We start from the raw sequence: 23,878 nt of genomic DNA on the forward strand, positions 1-23,878 counted from the left end.
AAGGACTGAGAACAAAAGGGCACAGATTTAAAGTAATTGGCAAAGGAACAAAAGTGACATGAGAAAAAGCTTTTTCATGCAGCGAGTGGTTAAGGTCTGGAATGCTCTGCCTGAGTGTGTGGTGGAGGCAGGTTCAATCGAAGCATTAGAAAGGGAATTGGACTGTTATCTGAAAAGAAAGAATGTGCAGGGTTACGGAAAGAAGGCGGGAGAATGGCACTAAGGGATTTGCTCATTCAGAGAGCTGGTGCAGACAATTTGGGCTGAATGATTTTCTTTTGCATTGGAACACTTCTGTGATTCTTTGTTGGATTCTTTATCTATTGGTGACAGAAATGGTATATCTAGGTATTCAATCTGAGAAGAAGGCAAAGTAAGTGAAGCCATTATTGTCGAGGGTATTTTGAAGGCGTATGGAGTACTGTTTATGCAATGGCTGGAGGGCTATTTAGAGAAGATGATATTAACACATGCCAACCAAAGAATTTTAAAGCTTTCAAAGCTGCCAATGGAACTTCAATTTCTTTAATCTCATTTTCCATGTATCTTTGCTGCTCTACATTGCCATCCTTCCGTGGGTGCTCCCTGGTGATGTTTCATTATACTGCAAAGCCATGCAGTGTGTAACAGACTATAATGATGCTGGACGGTTTGGCAAGGCTGTATTGCGATACATACCATAATCTATCTAAGTGTCTGAATCCCTGCTTTGACATTTCACAGTGGGTTCTTCGATGGCAGCAATCAATGGATGGACCTCATTATTCCTATGATAAAAGCAAAATACTGCAGATGCTGGTATTCTGAAACAAAAACAGAAATTGCTGGAAAATGCTTCTAGACCTGCTGAATTTTTCCAGCATTTTCTGTTTTTGTTTCTCATTATTCCTATGCTCAGTAGGTATGTATGGCTGTCATAATGGCTTCATAAATTGTGGATTTTGAAGCAGACTTTAGACTCTTAGGACTGAGCTTTGCACTTTTCAGGGTGACATAATGAGGGACAGTGAGTTGTCTTAAAAAGAAGGCATCAGATGTGCTATCTGAGAAGCAGGTTTAGATCTGAATGATAATATGTAAGTGGTCAGAGACATGTAAACACTGATTCACTGATAGCTTTAATGGGTTACGAATACTCAGTTATTGTACAGTGGAGCAGTCAGGGCTATTTAGGTGTAATAATATTTCCCACTCTGAGCCAACTGATATTTGGAACCTGGGTGAATGGCTGCTATCTGTCTGCAATGGGTCAGATCATATCTTGTGCCCAGACTGCTGGCATTTATTACAAGAGGAATTGAATATAAAAGTAGGGAATTGTTGCTGCAGTTGTTCAGGGCCTTAGTTAAACTGCACCTTGTACACTGTGTGCAGTCTTGGCCTCCTTACTTAAGAAAGGGTGTAATTGAATTAGATGCAGTTCAGAGAAGGTTCACTTCACTGATTCCTGGGGTGAAGAGGTTGTCTTATGAGGAAAGATTGAGCAGGTCGAGTCTATACCCATTAGAGTTTAGCAAATGAGAGGTGATCTTATTTGAAACATATAAGACTTTGAGGAACTTGACAGGGTGGATGTAGAGAGGATGTTTCCCCTCGTGGGGGAGTCTAGAACTAGGGGAAATAGTTTAAAAATCAGGGGTGTCCCATTTAAGACTGAAATAATGATACACTTTTTCTCTCAGAGAATCATTAGTCTATGGAATTCTCTTCCCCAGGGAGCAATGGAGGCTGAGCCATTGAATATATTCAAGCCTGAGTTAGACAGGTTTTTGATCAACAAGGGGGTCAAGGGTTATAGAGGACAGACAGAAAAATGGAGTTGAGGACACAATCAGATTAGCCATGATCTTATTGAATAGCAGAGCGGGCTCCAGGGGTGAAATGACCTACTCCTGTTCCTAATTTTTGTGTTATTGCATTTTTGTGTTCAATGGATAACAGGATCCTTAAAACAGAAAGACATTTGGTTGGTTACCCAAAAAAATCCTATCTGAACTTTCCAGTATCAATATACAACATTAATTAAATATTTTGTACTGGTCTTAAGAAAGATTGCACTGCATTATGTAATGTAAAAAGGCAATTAAATACTATAAAGAAATAAAATTTACCCTTATTGTATGATTAAATTTATGATTATATTTGCTGTTTACTGCAGGATCGCCCCTGATGGCAAGACCGTTGTTAGAGGAACTCTGGGGTGGAATGACCCAACACTCTTATAGTGTGTACAGTTTGCTCCCTACCTCTGACTCAGAGTGCTCACGTTGCTGGGCTGTGGGTACCTTCCTCGTTAGACTGCAAAAGACTTTGAACAAAATGAGTAGGCACAGGATTCACACAAGCACAGTTATTTTAAAATCATATTTGTGTCTTTATTATTAGTGAATGTGCTTTACAGTATAAACACTTCCACTGGAAGTAGTTCAGAAATATATGAATGACATTAAACAAGTGAACTCATAAAAATGTGTTATTTACTGAACAAAGTTCTTTGATCTTTTATAACATTTTGGATTAGCTAGACTTTACATGGTGTGAGTAATGTCTATTGGGTAAACATTAGAGTTGTTTCTGGTATTATTGCCTGGCTAAGATTGTTTTTTTTTTGGTACTATTACCATTGAATTACATTTTGCATTCTGAATTAATTGCAAATATTATGCATTATCAACCAAGCAGAAAATCACCAATTAAACCAACAATTAAGGAATAGAATAGACTAAAATAAAGACTGCAATAATTTATATCTCTTTAGAGCAGAGCATTTGTCCAATTAAAGCACATTCGAAGTAAAGTTTAATACTGCCTCTTTGCAAGGAAAGCCTTTGGTACAAATCAATCATTTACATTGTCACGAGGCTATGCCCTTTTCTTTTTGAAAATATTACTTTTCCACTTTTAATTGGAAATTTTGCAATTTGAAATGAGACAGAACAAACTACTTAAGAATGCAAGGCCACTTCCAAAGTAGGGTAAAAGAGCAAACAAAACATCATCAGGGGAAGGTGAAGAGTGGGAGATTTCCTATAATTCAAAGATCAACCAAAACTCATCAGTGTCTAAGGAAGTGACATTAAAATGCAAAGTACAAAATTCCTGGAAAACTCAGCAGGTCTGGCAGCATCTGTGGAGAGGAGCACAGTTAATGTTTCGAGTCCGCATGACTCTTCAACAGAACTAAGGAAAAATAGAAAAGGGTGAAATATAAGCTGGTTTAAGGCGGGGGGGGGGGACAAGAAGAGCTGGATAGAGGGCCAGTGATAGGTGGAGATAACCAAAAAATGTCACAGACAAAAGAACAAAAGGTGTTGAAGGTGGTGATATTATCTAAAGGAATGTGCTAATTAAGGGTAGAAAGCAAGATGAGCAAGGTACAGATAGGCCTAGTAGGGGTGGGGTGGGGTGAAGGAATCAAAAAAGGCTAAAAGGTAGAGATAAAATAATGGATGGAAATACATTTAAAAATAATGGAAATAGGTGGGAAAAGAAAAATCTATATAAATTATTGGAAAAAACAAAAAGGAGGGGGAAAATCAGAAAGGGGGTGGGGATGGAGGAGAGAGTTCATGATCTAAAATTGTTGAACTCGATATTCAGTCCAGAAGGCTGTAAAGTGCCTAGTCGGAAGATGAGGTGCTGTTCCTCCAGCTGGGGTTGAGCTTCACTGGAACAATGCAGCAAGCCAAAGACGGAAATGTGGGCATGAGAGCAGGGTGGAGTGTTGAAATGGCAAGTGACAGGGAGGTCTGGGTAATGCTTGCGGACAGACTGAAGGTGTTCTGCAAAGTGGTCACCCAGTCTGCGTTTGGTCTCTCCAATGTAGAGGAAACCGCATTGGGAGCAACAAATGCAGTAGACGAAGTTGAGGGAAGTGCAAGTGAAATGCTGCTTCACTTGAAATGAATGTTTGGGCTCTTGGACGGTGAGGAGAGGGGAAGTGAAGGGGCAGGTGTTGCATCTTCTGCAGTTGCGTGGGAAGGTGCTGTGGGAGGGGTTTGAGGTGTAGGGGGTGATAGAGGAGTTGCAACACCTGCCCCTTTACTTCCCCTCTCCTCACCGTCCAAGGGCCCAAACACTCATTTCAAGTGAAGCAGCATTTCACTTGCACTTCCCTCAACTTAGTCTACTGCATTCGTTGCTCCCAATGCGGTTTCCTCTACATTGGAGAGACCAAACACAGACTGGGTGACCACTTTGCAGAACACCTGCGGTCTGTCTGCAAGCATTAGCCAGACCTCCCTGTCGCTTGCCATTTTAACACTCCACCCTGCTCTCATGCCCACATGTCCGTCCTTGGCTTGCTGCATTGTTCCAGTGAAGCTCAACGCAAACTGGAGGAACAGCACCTCATCTTCCGACTAGGCACTTTACAGCCTTCCGGACTGAATATTGAGTTCAACAATTTTAGATCATGAACTCTCTCCTCCATCCCCACCCCCTTTCCGATTTTCCCCCTCTTTTTTGTTTTTTCCAATAATTTATATAGATTTTTCTTTTCCCACCTATTTCCATTATTTTTAAATGTATTTCCATCCATTATTTTATCTCTACCTTTTAGGCTTTTTCGATTCCTTCACCCCACCCTACCCCCACAAGGGTTATCTGTACCTTGCTCGTCCTGCTTTCTACGCTTAATTAGCACATTCCTTTAGATAATATCACCACCTCAACACCTTTTGTCCTTTTGTCTGTGACATCTTTTGGTTATCTCCACCTATCACTGGCCCTCTATCCAGCTCTTTTTGTGTCCCCCCCGCCTTAAACCAGCTTATATTTCACCCCTTTTCTATTTTTCCTTACTTTTGTTGAAGAGTCATACGGACTCGAAATGTTAACTGTGCTCCTCTCCACAGATGCTGCCAGACCTGCTGAGCTTTTCCAGTTATTTTTGTTTTTGTTTTGGATTTCCAGCATCCGCAGTTTTTTGCTTTTATTTTTGCTTTTATTTTATATTAAAATGCAAAGTGCTGGATGTTGAAACAATGGCTGCCACACAGACCCACCCAAAACCCCTTGGAAATACGCAATGGGTGATGTATAGCAGGCCAGGCTACAGTCACTGCAGAGAGATTGCAAGTGACACAGGGAGGGTCAGGTAAGTTTTCAGCAGAGGAAACAGGCTGAAAAGTAGCACTCTCTCCCTCTCTCTCTCTTAGAAAAAGTGCACATCAGCTGGTTTGAGAAGCCAACTATCAGAAATCTTCCAGTGCAGCAAGATCTCATAATAATTTCAACATCTTCTACACCTGACCGCATCCATGTAACTAGCTAACCTAAATTGTTCACAACATTTAAAAATCTACACCTCAAGGACACTTAATTGTATGCTTTTTTTACTTCTTTATTGGACTCTAATTGCCCTCATTTCTTGTACCTATGTGTGTGTGACATCGCGTTTTTCTTATTTTTCCTCAGGTTTAGTGGTTAATAAATTTTCTCTTTCTTTAACTCAAAAAAACTGTGTTTAATTGTTTCGTTATTGCTCACTACGTAAATAGTTAAATACAATTGGGCTGTGATTTTCCGTGCCACTGAAGATGAAACAGGCTGGGTTTTTAAAATTCACTACAAGTGAAGTGCTGGATGCAAAACCAGAATTCCTTCAGGAGGCAAAATTCCACTTACAGCCCATTAGAAATCAGATTTGTAAGCGTGTCTGAGTTGGAGCTAATAAATTCACAGGTAATGGAGGTGGACAGCGAGGGAGTTAAAACCATTCTGAGCAAACCAGGCTTGCAATCCAAAAAAATAGCATTTTTAAAATTCATTCATGGGATGTGGGCATTGCTGGCTAGGCCAACATTTATTGTCCATCCCTAATTGCCCTTGAGAAGGTGGTGGTGAGCTGCCTTCTTGAACTGCTGTAGTCCCTGTGGTGCAGGTACACCCATAGTGCTGTTAGGGAGCGAGTTCCAGGATTTTGACCCAGCGGCACTGAAGGAACGGTGATATATTTCCAAGTCAAGATGGTGAGTGACTTGGAGGAGAACTTCCAGTTGGTAGTATTCCCATGTGTCTGCTGCCGTTGTCCTTCTAGATGGTAGAGGTTGCAGGTTTAGAAGGTGTTGTTGAAGGATCCATGGTGAATTTGTGCAGTGCATCTTGTAGATGGTACACACTGCTGCTACTGTGCGTCAGTGGTGGAGGGAGTAAATGTTTGTGGATCTGGTGCCAATCAAGCGGGCTGCTTTGTCCTGGATGGTGTCAAGCTCCTTGAGTGTTGTGGGAGCTGCACTCATCCAGGCAAGTGGGGAGTATTCCATCACACTCCTGACTTGTGCCTTCTAGATGCTGGACAGGCTTTGGGGAGTCAGGAGGTGATTTACTCATCACAGGATTCCTAGCCTCTGGCCTGCTGTTGTAGTTGCAGTATTTATATGGCTAGTCCAGTTCAGCTTCTGGTCAATGGTAACACCCAATATGTTAATAGTGGGGGATTCAGCGATGGTCATGCCATTGAATGTTAATTGGGAATCTGTCCCCCACCAGTTAGCTCCTGCTCTTTCTGGTTATGTGCCACCTTGTCCTGCAAGAGAGAAGGAAGTGTGTCAGTAGTATGGTGCATTCAGTTTGGGTGATGTGTCCATCATGGTTGAATAGCTGGCAGTGTGCGCAAGTTGGGAGATATGGGTGTGAGACTTGCAGCAGAGTTAAGTGTGTGAGAGTGATATGAGGCATTTGAACATTAGGTATATGTCAAGAGTGATAGAGATTGTTGGTAGGTGAGTGATGGGGGTGTGATGCATGGAGCAGAGTTTGATGGTAGTGGGGCAGTTGGTGGGATATAGAGTTTTAAGATGCATTTTCTGATGTTAGCCACTAATGTGAGGACATTAAATTTTTAGCAACACTTCATCTATGTCCTCATGACTACACTCCTGATGTTGACCACCACCACCATCCACCCTTATTGTCTTCTGAAAGTTTGTCTGGAGGGCCTTCTGACCCCCTGTGGGCAAGTGACATATTTTCCTCTGCACCTCCTGCAGTGCAACATGGATAAACCTTGGAGCCCAGTCTGTGCTGTGTTGTGCCATAATTAAGTCAATTTCTTGTTTACATTCTCTTCTGCAACCAATTCCACCATCTGCCAACCATGGTGCACCTCCTCTTTAAGAGATACAGGCTGGCTTTAAGGACCACAGGGCTGTCAGAACTCATGTCAGCCTCTCTCAATTTTGCACTCATTGCTGAGGCATGCATCCAGACATGGCATATTGGTTGGAGGTGACGATCATTTCAATGAGCAGGCAGCACAAAGCTTGCATTGGAAGCAACCAGCGCAGGTTAATTGTGCATCAAATTCCCAATGCCCTTTTTCATTCCCTATCAAATCTTGCGGCCAAAGTCTTCACAAGTAAAAGCATTCCCAACGTTCCTATTCATGCGAAAGGCTGCTCCAGAAATGAACCCTTGCTTTTCTACTACCACCATTGAATTTTATACTATGTCATAAATTCCTACCTCCTGGTCAAAGCCCACAACCTTCTTAACAGGGGTACTGTCCATCACATTTATGTCTTACTGATTCTCTCCAAGCAGCCAGCTAAACTCCCTCATTGATCTCTCCTGGTACTCACCAGTTTGTTATTCAAATTCTCTAATATGCACCTTTCCATTTGGTTTGTTTGCTGCACCAGCTCTATGTTACCTTCCAAAGTATCCACTCCCTAGTGAACAAGGGCCTGCCTATTCATGACCTCATCCTGGAGGAGCACATTGACATTCTGAGGTGAATGGGCCCTGTCTTATTGATAATGACTCTTTCCTGCTCTTACAGACCCTCTCAAGTGACACATTTCATCATATCGCTTGATCAAACTGTCATGACGGTGATGGGACACTAACCTCCATGTCTCATTGTCGCTGATTCTCATTTTCCTCCAGCACTTTTTCAATGTTCAAACATTTTACCTTCAATCCTCACCTTCCCAGATCCCATGTGTCCTTGAAACAACATTAAGCACCTACCCCTATATTTACCTTTCTTTTTTAACACACACAAAAGCAGTCACCCATACTATACAGCTGGACTTGGATACTTAGTATAGGCACAATGACTTCATTGACTGCGAATCAATTATTCAAATTTTAATAATAAAACAGTGCATCACTACAACTACAAGGCTTTTTCTCTTTTCTCTGCAACATATTTTCTTTGCTGTGAATACCCATTCAAGCTGTTTTGCACTTTGTTAGTTTTTACTGATATAGCAATTTATACAATTTTCTCATGGATACTGTGGCATTTTTGGCAAGTTATCCTATGTATGTTGAGTAAAGCAGTTGTAATCTGTTAAGAAATCCCACTGAATGATAATGAAGTATTTGACATGAGAGCTTATTATAAGGTTAGAAATTCTTATAAATTAATATTTGATATTTTCCATATACGTTTAGAATAAGCCTTTCTTTGTTAAGGATAACTGTTAAAAGTTCCTTAAAATTGAAAACCCACTGACAACATTCATTTAAAGGTCTGTAAATGATGATAAATGGGATTGCATTTTTTATGCTTGCTACTTTGTCCATGAATTATAGGGGGTAACTTTGACTTTCTGTGATAATATGCAAAGGGTGAAAGCAAATCAGCTGCCACCTTACATCTCTCCTGAATTTTATTCCCTTTGACGTCAAATAGCAATAAAAATTGAGAATAAAATAGGCTGCTAATTCACTGTCACCTTTTTACACAGGAGTATAAAGCCAAATGTCAGTTGTAACTCAGTGGTAGCACTCTTACTTCTAACTCAGAAGGCTGTAAGTTCAGGTCCCCTTCCAGACTTTTTGATCACAAAAATCTAGGGAGTGCTGATGGTGTTGTCTATTGGATGAGAATTTAAACTAAAGCCTGTGTGCCCTCTCAGGTGGATATGAAAGTCTCCATGGTATTATTATGAAGATGGGTTATCCCCAGTTTCCTGACCAATATTTATCCCTCAATCAACATCACAAAAGCAGATGATCTGATTATTATCACATTGCTGTTTCTGGGGATTTTTTGTGTGCAAATTAACTGCTGCATTTCTCACATTACAACATTGATTACACTTCAAAAGTTCTTCATTAGCCTTAAAGCGCTTTAAGATGTTCATAGGTCATGAAGGGTGCTTTATAAATGCAATTTTTTTCAAGATTACCTCATTGACCTCATTGTGTTTAATTTCTATATAAGGAAGAAAGCAAAATTGTTTCTCACAAAATAATAAGAGAATAGATAACACTGTCAACATAGGGTTCTGTTGCTGATGGTGCCTGCGATATGTGTTGGATCAGGGCCAAATGTGTAGTGCAATACTCCAGAGATTACTTCGAGGTTTTGTTGTTTAAATTTGCTCCTCAAACTCCCTCAGCAGAAACTCATTCCTTGTTCCATCTATTTTGTTAGTTCCTTCATGGACCAAAACCATTGGATACTCCCCCTCCTATTCCAAGTATTTTCTCCAGCTGCAAGGAGATGTCTTAAACCTGGCAATGGGCAGGCAACACAAGCTTCAGAACTAAAAACATCAAATGCTGGAAAAACTCATCAGGTCTGGCAGCATCTGTGGCGAGAGAAACTGAGATGAAGAGAGGTAGAAATGTGATGGATTTTATACTATTGAAAGGAGGTTAGGGGTGGATCAGGTGGAGCAAAATAGAAGGTCAGAGATAGGTGGGAGCTCAGGAGAGATTTGACAAAGGTGTCATGGGCAAAAGACAAAGGGAGTGTTGACGCTAGTGCTAAAGACTAAAGAAAATGCTAATAGTTGCATGAAGGTATGATAGTAGAAGACAATCTTCAGAACTCCTGGTCCATTGCCACAAAGAACGGTGTCTAACCCCCTGACTATATTTCTCCCTACCTCTACCACATTTCTTTTCACTCCCTCCACTTGAATGGCCTCCTTTCCCATTATTCTGCACTCAGTTTCCCATCCAGCCTGTACATGCCTTCATCCACACAGGCAGCAAGAACTTGGTATCTGTTGGCCTGTTCGATAAGGTCCAAGGCTGAGATTCCTCCAGTACTGCACCCGGAGACCCTTACCTACCTGACTTGCTGTCTCACCCTCCTGTCAATGACCACTTCCTAGCCTAAGGGTTGTGACTGCCCCCGGGTCAAAATGGCCAGGTAACTCTCCCTCTCTTTGATGCCCCACATTGTCTCCATCTTAGACTCCAGCTCAACAACTCTAAGCTGATGTTCTTTGAGATGCAGACACTTATGCAGATGTGGTCATGAAAGTAAAAGCCCATGGGATTCAGGGTAATGTGGCAAACTGGATAAAAAGTTGGCTTAGTAACAGGAAACAAAGGGTAATGGTCGATGGATATCATTGCGAATGGTAAGTTGTCTCAAGTGGTGTTCCACGGGGCTCGGTGTTGGGACCCTTGCTGTTTGTGTTATATATTAACAATTTGGACGAGAATGTGGGCGGCACGATTGGGAAATTAGCAGCTGACACAAAGATTGGCCGAGTAGTGGATAGTGTAGAGGATAGCCATAATCTCCAAAACGATATTGATGGGTTGGTGGAGTGGATGGTAAAGTGGCAGGTGGATTTTAACATAGAGAAGTGTGAGGTCATACATTTAGGGAGGTCAAACAGTTACAGGGATTACACAATAAATGGGAATATACTAAGATGGGTAGATGAAGTGAGAGATCTTGGCGTACAAGTACACAGGTCCCTGAAGGCAGCAGTTCAAATAGACAAGGTTGTAAAGAAGGCATATGGAATGTTCTCCTTCACTGGTAGAGGTATAGAATATAAAAGTAAGGAATTGTATAAAACACTGGTGAGGCCACAACTGGAGTACTGTGTGCAGTTCTGGTCACCACATTACAGGAAGGATGTAATAGCTCTGGAGAGAGTGCAGATGAGGTTTACAAGAATGTTGCCAGGGTTAGAAAAGTGTAGCTACAAGGAGAGATTGGATAGGTTGGGGTTATTTTCCTTAGAACAAAGAAGGCTGAGAGGTGACTTGATTGAGGTATACAAAATTATGAGGGGAATAGATAGAGTGGACAAGATAAAATTGTTTCCCTTGTTGGAGAATTCTAGAACTAGGAGACATAAATTCAAGATAAGTGGCAGAAGGTGTAGGGGAGGACATGAGGAAGAACTTTTTTATGCAGAGGGTAGTGGGTGTCTGGAATTCGCTGCCCAAGTTGGTGGTAGAGGCAGAAACTCTAAACTCTTATAAAAAATACTTGGATCTGCACCTTAAGTGCTGTAAGCTGCAGGGCTATAGGCCGGGTGCAGGAAGGTGGGATTAGAAAGGGCACCTGGGTATCCTCATGCTGGCATGGACAAGATGGGCTGAATGGCCTCCTTCTGTGCTGTAACTTTTCTATGGTTCTATGGTTCTATGTTGTGGTTGTTCAGGATCACAATTCTCTCCACAAACTCCTACATGCTGCAGTTGCAGCGCATCAGCTACATTGCCATTGCCATGTAATGTTGTTTTTTTTATTTAATTAATAGTCTATAAATTCATATATATAAAGGTTATTGTTTTTAGTATTTTCTTTCACATTGGAGGCAAAAATCAGCACCCCCTCCTCCCTGCGCTGAATTTCCAAATTTTGCAATCTGTTTTGCAATGAGTATGTTGCAAAGCATTTAAGTGATGTGCCTGCCATAGCTGAATAAGTGGAGGAATGTGATAGCTGCAATGTGTGGGTGTGAGGCTTACAGCATTGGTTAGTGTGTGAGAGTGAGATGGAGCATCTGAATGTTAGGCATGAGTCCTGGTTGCTGGTTGGAGAGTGATAGACCTGTGGTACCTTAAAAATTGCTTGAACATATCGTTCATTCTCATGTCAAGAAGCACTTTGAAGCACACAATATCCTGGTAGATGGACAGCATGCTTTTCAGATGAAAAGACCTACTTAAATATAGCTTTTAAAGATTGTTGATGACCTAACTCCAAGTCTCAAAAGAGATGAGGCTACTCACACGACAATACTAGGTTTCTCAAAAGACTTTGAGAAAGTCCCTTATTAAAAGCTCTTGTCCATACTCCACTACTATGGAATAAGGGGGACATTATTAAATTGGATCCAGCACTTCCTTATCAACAGAAGACAAAGGGTGGTGTGTGATGGGAAATCACCCTCTCCTACAGATGTCCTCTCTGCAGTATCCCAGGGAGCTGTGTTGGGACCTTTGGTCTTCCTGACATAAAGACTACTTGTTTCCAAGGCAGTTCATCAACAAACTTTCTTCCCAAGGACAATCCCACCAAGATCAAGCTACCTCATCACCGTTGCTCAATAATTCCTTCCAACCACACCCACCCCCTCACCCTCTCCTGCTGTTTCTGTTTCTGCTTTAGTTGTGTTGGCATCCCAGACTAATATCCGTATTCCACCAACATTTATACGGGTAGTGCTAGCTAAGCCAAGCATGACCTACTGAAATGATAGTCCTGATAATGAAAACTTATAAATGGGAATAATCAAAAGATGGGCTTTGAAGATTTCAAGTGATGGTCACAGCCCCATCACTTGGCAGAATTATCTTATACTTTCTTCATTCAACAGCTCTGCAGGTGATTTCCAACAAGTTAAAAAAACAGGGTACAACCATTTGCAGCTGACTGTGGTTTATGCAACAGGAAAACCTTAAGGCCATATCAATTCACTGCAAGATATCTGGAATTGAAAAAATGTCAGGGCCAATGGGAGATAGCATTTAATACCAAAGAAAATGCTATGTCATGTGCATCAAAAGCAAAAGGATCCACCAACAGATAGTTTTAAGTTCTGTAATCAAATTCTCCAACAGGTAGATACACTTACATACCTGAGGGTTCATCTTAAAAATAATCTCCAATGGGGATTCCATATTCAGCAGGTAACATGGAAAGCAAACAGTGCCCTTGGATTTCTGAGGAGGAATCTTTAGTATTGCAATAAAAAATATCTGTGTTACAGCTTACCAAACATTTATTTGTGTAATTCTGGAGTATGCAAGTTGTATCCTTATTTGATGAAAGATATAAATAAATTGACGCAATCCAAAAACATGCTGCTTGATTCTGCATGAATCAGTATAGGACATACACCAGTATCACATCCTTGATCAAAGATTTGGAATGGAAATCACTACATCAAAGGCGGGAAAAACTTAGACTGACCATATTATATAAAATATGGAATGGAATTTGTGGAAATTGACAGAAACAAGTATCTGATGCCCTCTGGCAATGACAAAACACAAGGCAGCCGTCCACTCAAACTACAACAACTACTTGTTTCCAAGGCAGTTCGTCAACAAACTTTCTTCCCAAGGACAATCCCACAAAGATCAAGCTGCCTCATCACCGTTGCTCAATAATTCCTACCAACCACACCTACCCCCTCACCCTCTCCTGCTGCTTCTGTTTCTGCTTTAGTTGTGTCGGCATCCCAGACTAATGTCCGTATTCCATCAACATTTATACGGGTAGCGTTAGCCAAACCATGCATGACCTACTGAAATGATAGTCCTGATAATGAAAACTTATAAATGGAAATAATCAAAAGGTGGAAATAATCAAAAGGTGGGTTTTGAAGATTTCAAGTGATGGTCACAGCCCCATCACTTGGCAGAATTATCTTATACTTTCTTCATTCAACAGCTCTGCAGGTGGTTTCATGTCAGCCTTGAGGGGTGTAGATCGGAGTGACAAAAGGGCAAGGCTTGGGTTTTTTGTCTCTCAGCTTAGCATTTTGTGAGCTTTCTCTTGACACTCTGGACATGTCTTTCTATAAACCCATGTCCACTTTGGGTAATGTGGCAATGAGGTGATGATGTTCAATGCACACAGTTCAGCAAATTTCTTAAATTCTCAGAGCTGAATTGGGTTCCATTTTCACATTTTATTTCAGGAATCCCTTGCTCAGCAAACAGAACTCATACTGTTGAGGTAATAGTTATAGCTCTCAAATCTTTCACCTTTTGGATAAAAGGGAACTTTGAGTAGTAGTCTGCTCCTCTGAGATACCATTCTTGATTGTGTTTGAATAATTTGGTTCCTACGGTGCGCCATGTTCTGGCTGGTACTTCTCTAGCTTTCATCTCTTTCTGCTGTGTATTTTATACCTCTGGCATACATTGCATGTAGACCATTCTTTTGATGCCTTTGTCGATGCCTATCGACGATATAGCTGTTCTGGCTCTGGGAAGTTCTTCCTGCATCATTTTGAGTATGATTATTCTGGATCTGGCTAGCACAGCATTGTCTTCCAGTGAGATGTCATCTCTGATAGACCAATACTGCTGTATTGCTGGCTGTGTTTGCTGTACTTATCGGGTCATCTCTGGATCACTTGCTGTAACTCTTCATCTTTGTGGGCCTCTTCTTTAATTTGACTCACTGTAGGTCATGTTACATCAATAGGTGATGGATCTTTACACCTAGACCTTCTATCTCATGTTTCTTCTGTGGCGACGACTGAGGTATGGTGTCTTCCAGCATTATTTCCCTTCTGGCTTATATTTCAGGGTGCAATCGTAACCATGAAGCCTCAAGGGTAACATTTGCAGTCTTCATGGTGTTCTACACAGACTCTTCTTGCAGATCTGCTCTAGTGACGATGATCACTCCCCACTATGAACTTTCTCCCATAGAGAGACGTATGGAACTTCTCACATCCATACATGGTTGTCAAAAGCTCTCTGTCTATGTCGGTATATCTGTTCTCAACTGATGTTAGGGCTTTTGATGCAAGTGTAGTAAGTTTTCCTTCTAGTACCAGGACTGCTGCTAGCCCTTTTGTAGAAGCATCTACTTGCAGAGTGACAGGTTTCTCTCTGTTGTAATATAACAGACATGTCTCCTTGCATACTACACCTTTGGGTTTGCTGAAACTCCTGCCATGTGACTAACCACTGGTACTCAGCATCTTCTCTCATCAGCTTTGATAGGTTTGCTGTATGTTCTGACATGTGAGGTATGAAAGAACTCATGTACTGGCTCAAAACAAGGAAACTTCTCAACTCCTTCTTATCTCTTGGAGTTTCCATCTCAGAGATTGTTATGACTTTTTCAGGACTTGCCTTGACTGTGTCAAGTCTGTACACCATTCCAAAGAACTGGCATTCTGTCATCTTCACAATTCAGTTGTCTGCATTTAGCTTAATCCTAACTTTCCTGGTTCTCTCCATGGTTTCATGTAGATGGTAGTCATGATCTTTCCAATCTACACCATAGGTCTGGTGAAAGATGGGGTAAATAGTACATCTCCTCAGCTAATGTAATTATAGGACTACCCACATTCATGGTTTTGTCCTTGCATGAGATGCCAATGTGCCACAAACAACAAAGGTGGATGTTTTTGAACTTCCTTTATTGATAGCTGTAAATCGTCCGTGTTTCACAACCATTCAACAAGGTGCTGAGAATACAGGCCTCATGAGCCTGCATCTTGATCCTAAGAGTCAGTTGATCCTATTCCATGCATGTTTCATGAGGTAAGATACCTACTCAAGGTGGTAGCTGCAACCCCGATACATGTATAGAGATCTGCATCAAGAAACAGGTTGCCTGTCATTGTGTGGCCCCAAGGTAGCAGAATTTGTTAAACACATCCAGTGGGGTGCAACTTAGTGTGATCAAGAGTGGAGATGTAATATCTCCATAACCAAGGTTTTCTTGACACTTATAGTAAGGGAGGACAAGTTACAGGCACAGGAGGGACAATGCATGAATCTTTGTAGCTGAATTTCCCTGTGAATGACTAGCGCAGCATCATCAGCCTTAGAGCAATTCCCTGATCAAGACATGCTATATTTTTGCCTTTGCTTTCTATCTGGACAGATTGTGGGGCTTTTTTCGTATTTCACAGGATGTGGGCTTCGCTGGCTGGGCCAGCACTTATTGCCCAGCTCTAATTGCCCTTGAAAAGGTGGTGGTGAGCTGGCTTCTTGAACCGCTGCAGTCCTTGTGATGTAAGTAGACCCACAATGCTGTTTGGGAGGGGTTCCAGGATTTTGAACCAAAGACAATGGCATTATATATTTCCAAGTCAATATGGTGTGTGGCTTGAAGGGGAACTTCCAGATGGTGGCATTCCCATGCATCTGCTGCCCTTGTCCTTCTAGGTGGTAGAGGTTGTGGGTTTGGAAGGTGCTGCCTAAGGAGCCTTGGTGAATTCCTGCAGTGCACCTAGCAGCATCAGTGCTGCTACTGTGCTTAGGTGGTGGAGGGAGTGAGTGTTTGTGGCTGCTTTGCCCTGAATAGTGTCAACCTTGAGTGTTCTGGGAGCTCCACTCATCCAGCCAAGTAGGGAGTATTCCATCACACTCCTGACTTGTGCCTTGTAGATGGTGGACAGGCACTGGGGAGTCAGGAGGTGAGTTACTCTGACCTGCTATTGTACCATTTATTTTATAGGGACAGTGCAGAGGGAGCTTTACATTGAATCTAACCCCGTGCTGTACCAGTCCTGGGAGGGTTTGATGGGGGACAGTGTAGTGGGAGCTTTCACAGAATCACACAGTGCAGAAGAGGTCCTCCGGCCCATCGACTCTGCACCGACACGTGAGAAACACCTGACCTACCTACCTTATCCCATTTCCCAGCACTTGGGCCATAGTCTTGAATGTTATGACATGCCAAGTGCTTATCCAGGTACTTTTTAAAGGATGTGAGGCAACCCGCCAGGTAGTGCATTCCAGACCGTCACCACCCTTTGGGTAAAAAAGTTTTTCCTCACATCCCCCCTAAACCTCCTGCCACTCACCTTGAACTTATGCCCCCTTGTGACTGACCCTTCAACTAAAGGAAACAGCTGCTCCCTATCCACCCTGTTCATGCCCCTCATAATCTTGTACACTGCGATCAGGTTGCCCCTCAGTCTTCTCTGCTCCAACGAAAACAACCCAAGTCTTTCCAACCTCTCTTCATAACTTAAATGTTTCATCCCAGGCCACATCCTGGTGAATCTCCTGGTGGTGGTAACATGCTTTATCCCTTATCTATTGTGGACAGTTTCTGGTCAATGGTAACCTCCAGGATCTTGATAGTGGGGATTCAGTGATGGTGTTGCCATTGAATGTCAAGGGATGATAGTTAGATTCTCTTTTGTTGGAAGTGAGAGGATAAAAATCACAAATGTAGCAGCCCTCTCAAATGCAAATCTCCTAAGTATGTTGGCACAAATCAAACAGAAACAACTTTGCTGGTTTGGGCATGTTTGCAGAATGGAAGATGGATGCATACCTGAGGATTCCTGTGTGGTGATGTAGCTGGAGCCAGAAGGCCAGTAGGATACTCAAAGCTCTGCTTCAAGGATGCTTGCAAGTGTGACAAATCACATCAATTTTCATATTTTGGAGACATTAGCCGATGACAAAGGAAAATGGCGACATCATTTGTGGGCCGGTGTGTGCCACCATGATGATTAGTGGCTACAATGGCTGGGCAACAGGTGCCAACATCAAAAACAAACAACCCACAGTGACAACTAATAACCACTTCATATGCAGCACTTGTGGCAGAACCTAGCTCTCACAAATTGGTCTGTTCACCCCAACCCCAACAGATTTGCTGAATGTCCATCATCTTACGTGGATTGAAGGGTACCTCCAACGAATAACATGACAGGATGAAGAAGGAGGAAATACTGAGAAGAAAAGTGAATTAGAGCTGGGTGAATTAGAATCAAAGCAGCTACAGAAAGAGAAATAAATAGCGAGAAATAAACATTGGATAGCAAGAGAGGAAAAAAGAAGCAGAAAGGAAAAGCAAGAACAAAATGTAAACTTAATATGTATGGCATTTTAAAATTTGTACCTATTACTGGAGGAAGGAATTTCCCGAAGGAATGAGACTTCACACTTTTAGTTGTTCATTTTCTGTACAAGAGAGTTTGCTTGACAGACATTAACAACCATCAGGCCATTAAAAACGTATTTAAACTATTAATTACTTTACTTAAATATCTCCAGTGAGTTTAATATGCAATTAATGTGCAAATGCAACAAAGTCACCAAAATCATGGGGAGCTTAAGAATGAAGTACAATTTTAGAGAAGCAACTGGATATTACAAGGGTCCTGACGATATCCTGCAATAGTTCTGAAGACTTGGCTGCGCCCTTAGCCAAACTTTTCCATTATACCTGCAACACTGGCATCGACCAAGCAATGCGTAAAATTGCCCAGGTATGCCCTGCACACAAAAAGCAGGAAAACCCAACCTGACTAATTACTGCCTCATCAGTCTACTCTTGATCACCAGGAAAGTGATGAAAGGTGTCATCGACAGTGCTATCAAGCAGCACTTACTCAGCAATAACCTGCTCACTGGTGTTCTGTTTGGGTTCTGCCAGTTTCTCTCAACTCCTGACCTCTTAACAGCCTTGGACCAAACATGGACAAAAAAGCTGAACTCAAGAGCTGAGGTCAGAGTGACTGCCCTTGACATCAAGGCAGCATTTGACTGAGTGTGGCATCAAGGAGCCCTAGCAAAACTGAAGTCAAAGGGAATAAGGGGGAAAACTCTCCACTGGCTGAAGTAATGCGTAGCACAAAGGAAGATGGTTGTGGTTGTTGGAGGTCAATCAGCTCACTGCAGAAGTTGAGAGAACCATATCATGAATGCCCAGAAGCAGGAAATTGGCAGATGTTGTCACAAGTGATGGCTCTGTCTTACCATCAGATCTGTCCCACCCAGTTGTTACATTCAAATGACTTGCTATGTATCAAGTAAGGTGTAAGATTAAATAACTGCAGCATTAGATGTGGTACTGGCAGGGTCATATCATGACCCAATAAAGGATCATCTGAAGATGCTTGCACTGATACTTAGCAGTTAGCCATAACACGATCTCCTCCCACTGACTTATAGAAACATTTAGGTTAATAATTAGGTTGTACTTTGGTTATGATGACGATCAAGTAATTGAAATATATTAATCAATTAACTCAATGCGACATTTTGCTAAATTGTAGTCAATACAGGATACTAGTAAATCACATGACTAGGCCCCAATTAAAAGTCAAATCCACATTTGACAACTGAGAGATACCACACGGCCCCAAGCCAGCACTGTGAATTCAGTCAAGGCTGTTTGAATTAGAATGTAGACCTGTTGTACTTCCTAGCAATTGAAACGTATCAGTTTGTGTTCCCTGAGATTCAAAAGGATATTGTGTAAAATAAAATAACTGTAAGATTCTATACAATTAGTCAGAACTAGGTTAGCCTTCTTAACTTGTGGTTGGGCAAGTGTAGCATAGACTGGAGATATGCACCTGACAGTATAATCGAGAAAAAATGGGATTATTTTATTTCACCTGTTTTATTTCACCTTAAATAAAATGAAAGCCTTTAACTATTCACCATCTTGGATAGGGCTCTGAAGAAGAATCATACGGACTTGAAAAGTTAACTCTGTTTTTTCTCTCCACAGATGCTATTAGATCTGCTGAGTTTTTCCAGCGTTTTCAGTTCTTGTTCCAGCATCTGCAGTATTTTGCTTTTATCTCAGTATTTTGAATATTGATTCCATGTGCTACACCTATATCCTATGGCTTGACTGTATTAATTGCATCAGTTAAGTGTCAGCTTGGTTCAGCTGGCTATTGCCTCTGAACCAGAAGTTTATGGTCTCAAAGTGCTAGCCTTGAGAACAATTTAGGCTGACACATCAGTACAGTACTGAAGGATTGCTGCATTGTCAGAGGCACTGGGTGAAAAATTCAATCAAGGCAATTCGCAGGTGGGAGGATGGTGATGTACAATTACCCTACACCCAGTTGAGGTGATGCAGGCAACATGCAAGCTTGGTGCTGCCTGCTGATCACCTTGATTGTGGCACTCAGCCCAGCATGAAACATGCTGCTGACCGGCTGCACGCTCAGCAGGTGGCCAGGCGTGTACATAGCTAGCACGAGTTGCAGATAGCCTGCAGTTTTTAAAGGCAGCCTGCCCCTCTTAAAGGGGAGGTGCATTCAGGCTACAGCAGCTGGTGGAACTGTTTGTGAAGAACTTTGAGGAAAGGAAGAAGACTGACAATGAAACCACAGGCCAAAGAGAGGGCACCCAGATTCTCCGTTGTGGTGTCATGGTCCAGGAGTTGAAAAAGAGGAGAGAGATTATTTTTCCACAGGGGGCTATAAAGGTATACTTTGCCATGGGAATGGGAGCAAGTGGCCAGGCATCTAGCCCTGAGAAATGGGCTGCAGTGCTGCATAAGTTCAATGACCTCACATGAATAGTCAAGGTCAATGAATGCATCTTCTACCCACCACACCATCCACCTCTCATACTAGTAACGGCATCACAGTCCCATAAGTCAGCAATCAGCAATGAAGACTCAAGCATAACATTCAGATGCTCCAGCTCAGCCTCACACACTTCCCAATGCTGCAAACCTCAGACCCACCTCGCAGTTTCCACATGCTTCCAGCTATTCTTCCATGACAAGAGCATCACCCAAATATATTGTAACATACTCAGTGATGCTCCTCCTGCTCTCTTGTAGGACAAGGCCACATGCAACTGGAGGGAGCTGCAGAGAATGCCTGCATCTCCTGAACCCCTTGGAAGTCAGATGCTCCACATTATACAGACAGCAATGAAGGGCCCTTGTATCTGGCATCACAGAGAACATTCAGGATACTGGTATGTTTCTGCATTGTACAACTTCTCAAATTCTACGTCACCCTCATCGTGCTATCTGGCATGAAATGCAAGCTGCAGCTGGTGTTACCTTGGACCTGTTGCTTCCCACCCAACCTGCCTTTTCTTACCCAACTCTCCCATTTTGCATTTCTGATTTCAGATGTCCAAGAGTTGTTGCCTGACCAGCCATCAGAGCATTATAGGGAAGGGCGAGAGCTACACCTGACCTCTGATAACAAAGTACCTTCACTTGGTCTGACATTTGCAGCCACCAATTCGTATACTGACACTGCTTGAACTTTAGCAGGTAGTATAGAGTCTAGAAAAGTCCAACAGCACCTCCCATACCCACCACCTTTAACACATAGAAAGTCCAGGGCAGCAGGCATATGGCAACCCTCCACTTTCAAGTTCCCCACAGTTGAAAAGTCATATCTTCAAACATTAAGGGGCATAGCCTCGTGACACCTCTGCATCACAAGAAATGAAATGAGATTCATTCGCATTTCATTACAAGCTATTAAAAAATATAAAACAAAATAATACATTCACACCCACTCACTCTCTTACGCAAATTGCAACTGTTGTTCTACTGTGGTCTTGATACCCAAATGACAGTAAAAACTGTGTTAGGCCCTGAGTAACATGTTCTTACTTTGGTTTTTCCTTTTCAGGCAGTTGGTTACAAACAAATTCTGTCTCCACTTGAAAAGACAAGGCTGACATCAGAGTTTTGAAGAGGCTTTTTCTTTAGTGATGAGCATGACAGATAATTTTATCAGTAGCCCTGTGACTGTTCCTTGCTATAACTCTGGATTTGATATTGTCTAAGGGGTTTGATTGATTTATGTGGCTGTTAAATCCCAGATTGTGGGTAACAGCCAAGCTGCTCTTGGTTACCTGTAGGGGTATTCTGTGTTTCTCATTAGCCTGTCTTCATGCTGTTTAGCACAGAGGCTTTTAAGCCAGAGACCCAGGATAATGCTCTGGGGACATGGGTTCAAATCCCACCACAGCAGGTGGTGAAATTGAATTCAATAAAAATCTGGACTCAGAAGTTTAATGATGACCATGAAACCATGTCAATTGTCATAAAAACCCATCTGGTTCACTCATGAACTTACTATAAAATTTAAATTCAGTTAATAAATCTGGAATTAAAAAGCTAGTCTCAGTTATAGTGACTTTGAAACCATTGGTGATTGTTGTAAAAACCCATCTGGTTCACTAATGTCCTTTAGGGCATGAAATCTGCTGTCCTTACTTGCTCTGGCCTACATGTAACTCGAGACCCACAGCAATGTGATTGGCTCTTAAATGCCCTCTGAAGTGGTCTAGCAAGCCATTCAGTTGTATCAAACCGCTACGAAGTCTACAAAAGGAATGAACCAGACAGATCACCCGGCATCGACCTAAGCACTGGAAACGACAATGGCACACTCAGCCCTGTCAACCCTACAACGTCCCCCTTACAAATACCTGGGGGCTTGTGCCAAAATTGGGAGAGCTGTCTCACAGACAAGTCAAGCAATAGCCTGACATAGCCCTACTCACTAAATCATATCTTATAGATAATATCCCAGACACGACCATCACCATCCCTGGGTATGTCCTATCCCATTGGCAGGAAAGATCCAGCAGAGGTGGCAACACAGTGGCATACAATCTGGAGGGAGTTGTCATGGGAATCCTCAGCATCAACTCTGGACTCCATGAAGTCTCATGGCATCAGGTCAAACATGGGCAAGGAAACCTCCTGCTGATTATCATGTACCGCCAGCACTCCTCCCTATTGAACACCACTTGGAGGAAGCACTGAGGGTGGGCCTGGGCACAGAATGTACTCTGGGCAAGGGACTGCAATGTCCATTACCTAAATGGCATAGCTGCTAGACTGGGTCTGTGGCAGGTGGTAAGGGAACCAACAAGACATACTTGACCCCATCCTCACCAACCTTCCTGCTGCAGTTGCATCTGTCCATGACAGCATCGGTAGGAGTGACCACCGCACATTCGTTGTGGAGACCAAGTTCCATCTTCACTTTAAGGATACCCTCCATCGTGTTGTGAGGCACCAGCATCAAGCTAAATGGGATAGATTTTGAACAGATCTAACAACACAAGACTGAGCAACCATACTGCACTGTGGGCCATCAGCAGCAACAGAACTGTACTCAATCTCAATCTGTAACCTCATGGCCCGCTATATCCCGCACTCTACCATTACCATCAAGCCGGAGGATCAACCCTGGTTCAATGAAGAGTGCAGGAGGGCATGGCTGGAGCAGCACCAGGCATACTTAAAAATGACATGTCAACCTGGTGAAGCTATAACACAAGGCTACTTGCGTGCCAAACAGCATAAGCAGCAAGTGATAGACAGAGCTAAGCAATCCCACAACCAGCAGATCAGATATAAGCTCTGCAGTCCTGCCACTTCCAGTCATGAATGGTGGTGGACAATTAAACAACTCACTGGAGGAGGAGGCTCATATGGACAGGGACTGTTCAGTATCTGAGGAGTCGCAAATGACGCTGAACATTGTGCAATCATCAGCGAACATCTCCACTTCTGACCTTATGATGGAGAGAAGATAATTGATAAAGCAGCAGAAAATGGTTGGGCCGAGGACACTACCCTGAGGAACTCCTGCAGTGATGTCCTAGAGCTGAGATGATTGACCTCCAACAACGCAACCATCTTCCTTTGTGCTACGTATGACTCCAACCAGTGGAGAGTTTTGCCCGATTCCCACTGACTCCAGTTTTGCTAGAGCTCTTTGATGCCACACTCGGTCAAATGCTGTCTTGATGCCTAGGACAGCCACTCTCACCTCACCTCTGGAGTTCAGCTATTTTGTCCATGCTTGAGCCAAAACTGTAATGAGTTCAGGAGCTGCGTGGCCCTGGTGGAACCCAGTTGTAGTAACTAGATGTATTGTCCCTCCCTCCTGTCAATCACTCAACATGTGACGCGATTACAGGGGCTTCGACCAATAAGCTTATTGCGTGGGTAATCCTGTGGGTTGGGCTTCCCATGGTAGATCGTGTCTAGCGTGCAAGCACCTCTACATGTCTCCTAAATAAATTGAAGTCTTTTCTTCACCAAACCTGCTGCTCCATCAAGTTATTAGACCAGTAGATTCCCTTTCATTTGCTGTGGATCTCAGGATTTACAAGCAGTGCTCACAAAGAGCCCTGTACGGAGCCAAGAAGCCTGTGATTGTGGTGAAGCTGCGTACGTGCTCTGCCTGCTTCTCTCTGGCAATGA

This window comes from Cetorhinus maximus, chromosome 2, assembly GCF_964194155.1.
Source record: "Cetorhinus maximus chromosome 2, sCetMax3.hap1.1, whole genome shotgun sequence".
Classification (NCBI taxonomy): domain Eukaryota; kingdom Metazoa; phylum Chordata; class Chondrichthyes; order Lamniformes; family Cetorhinidae; genus Cetorhinus; species Cetorhinus maximus.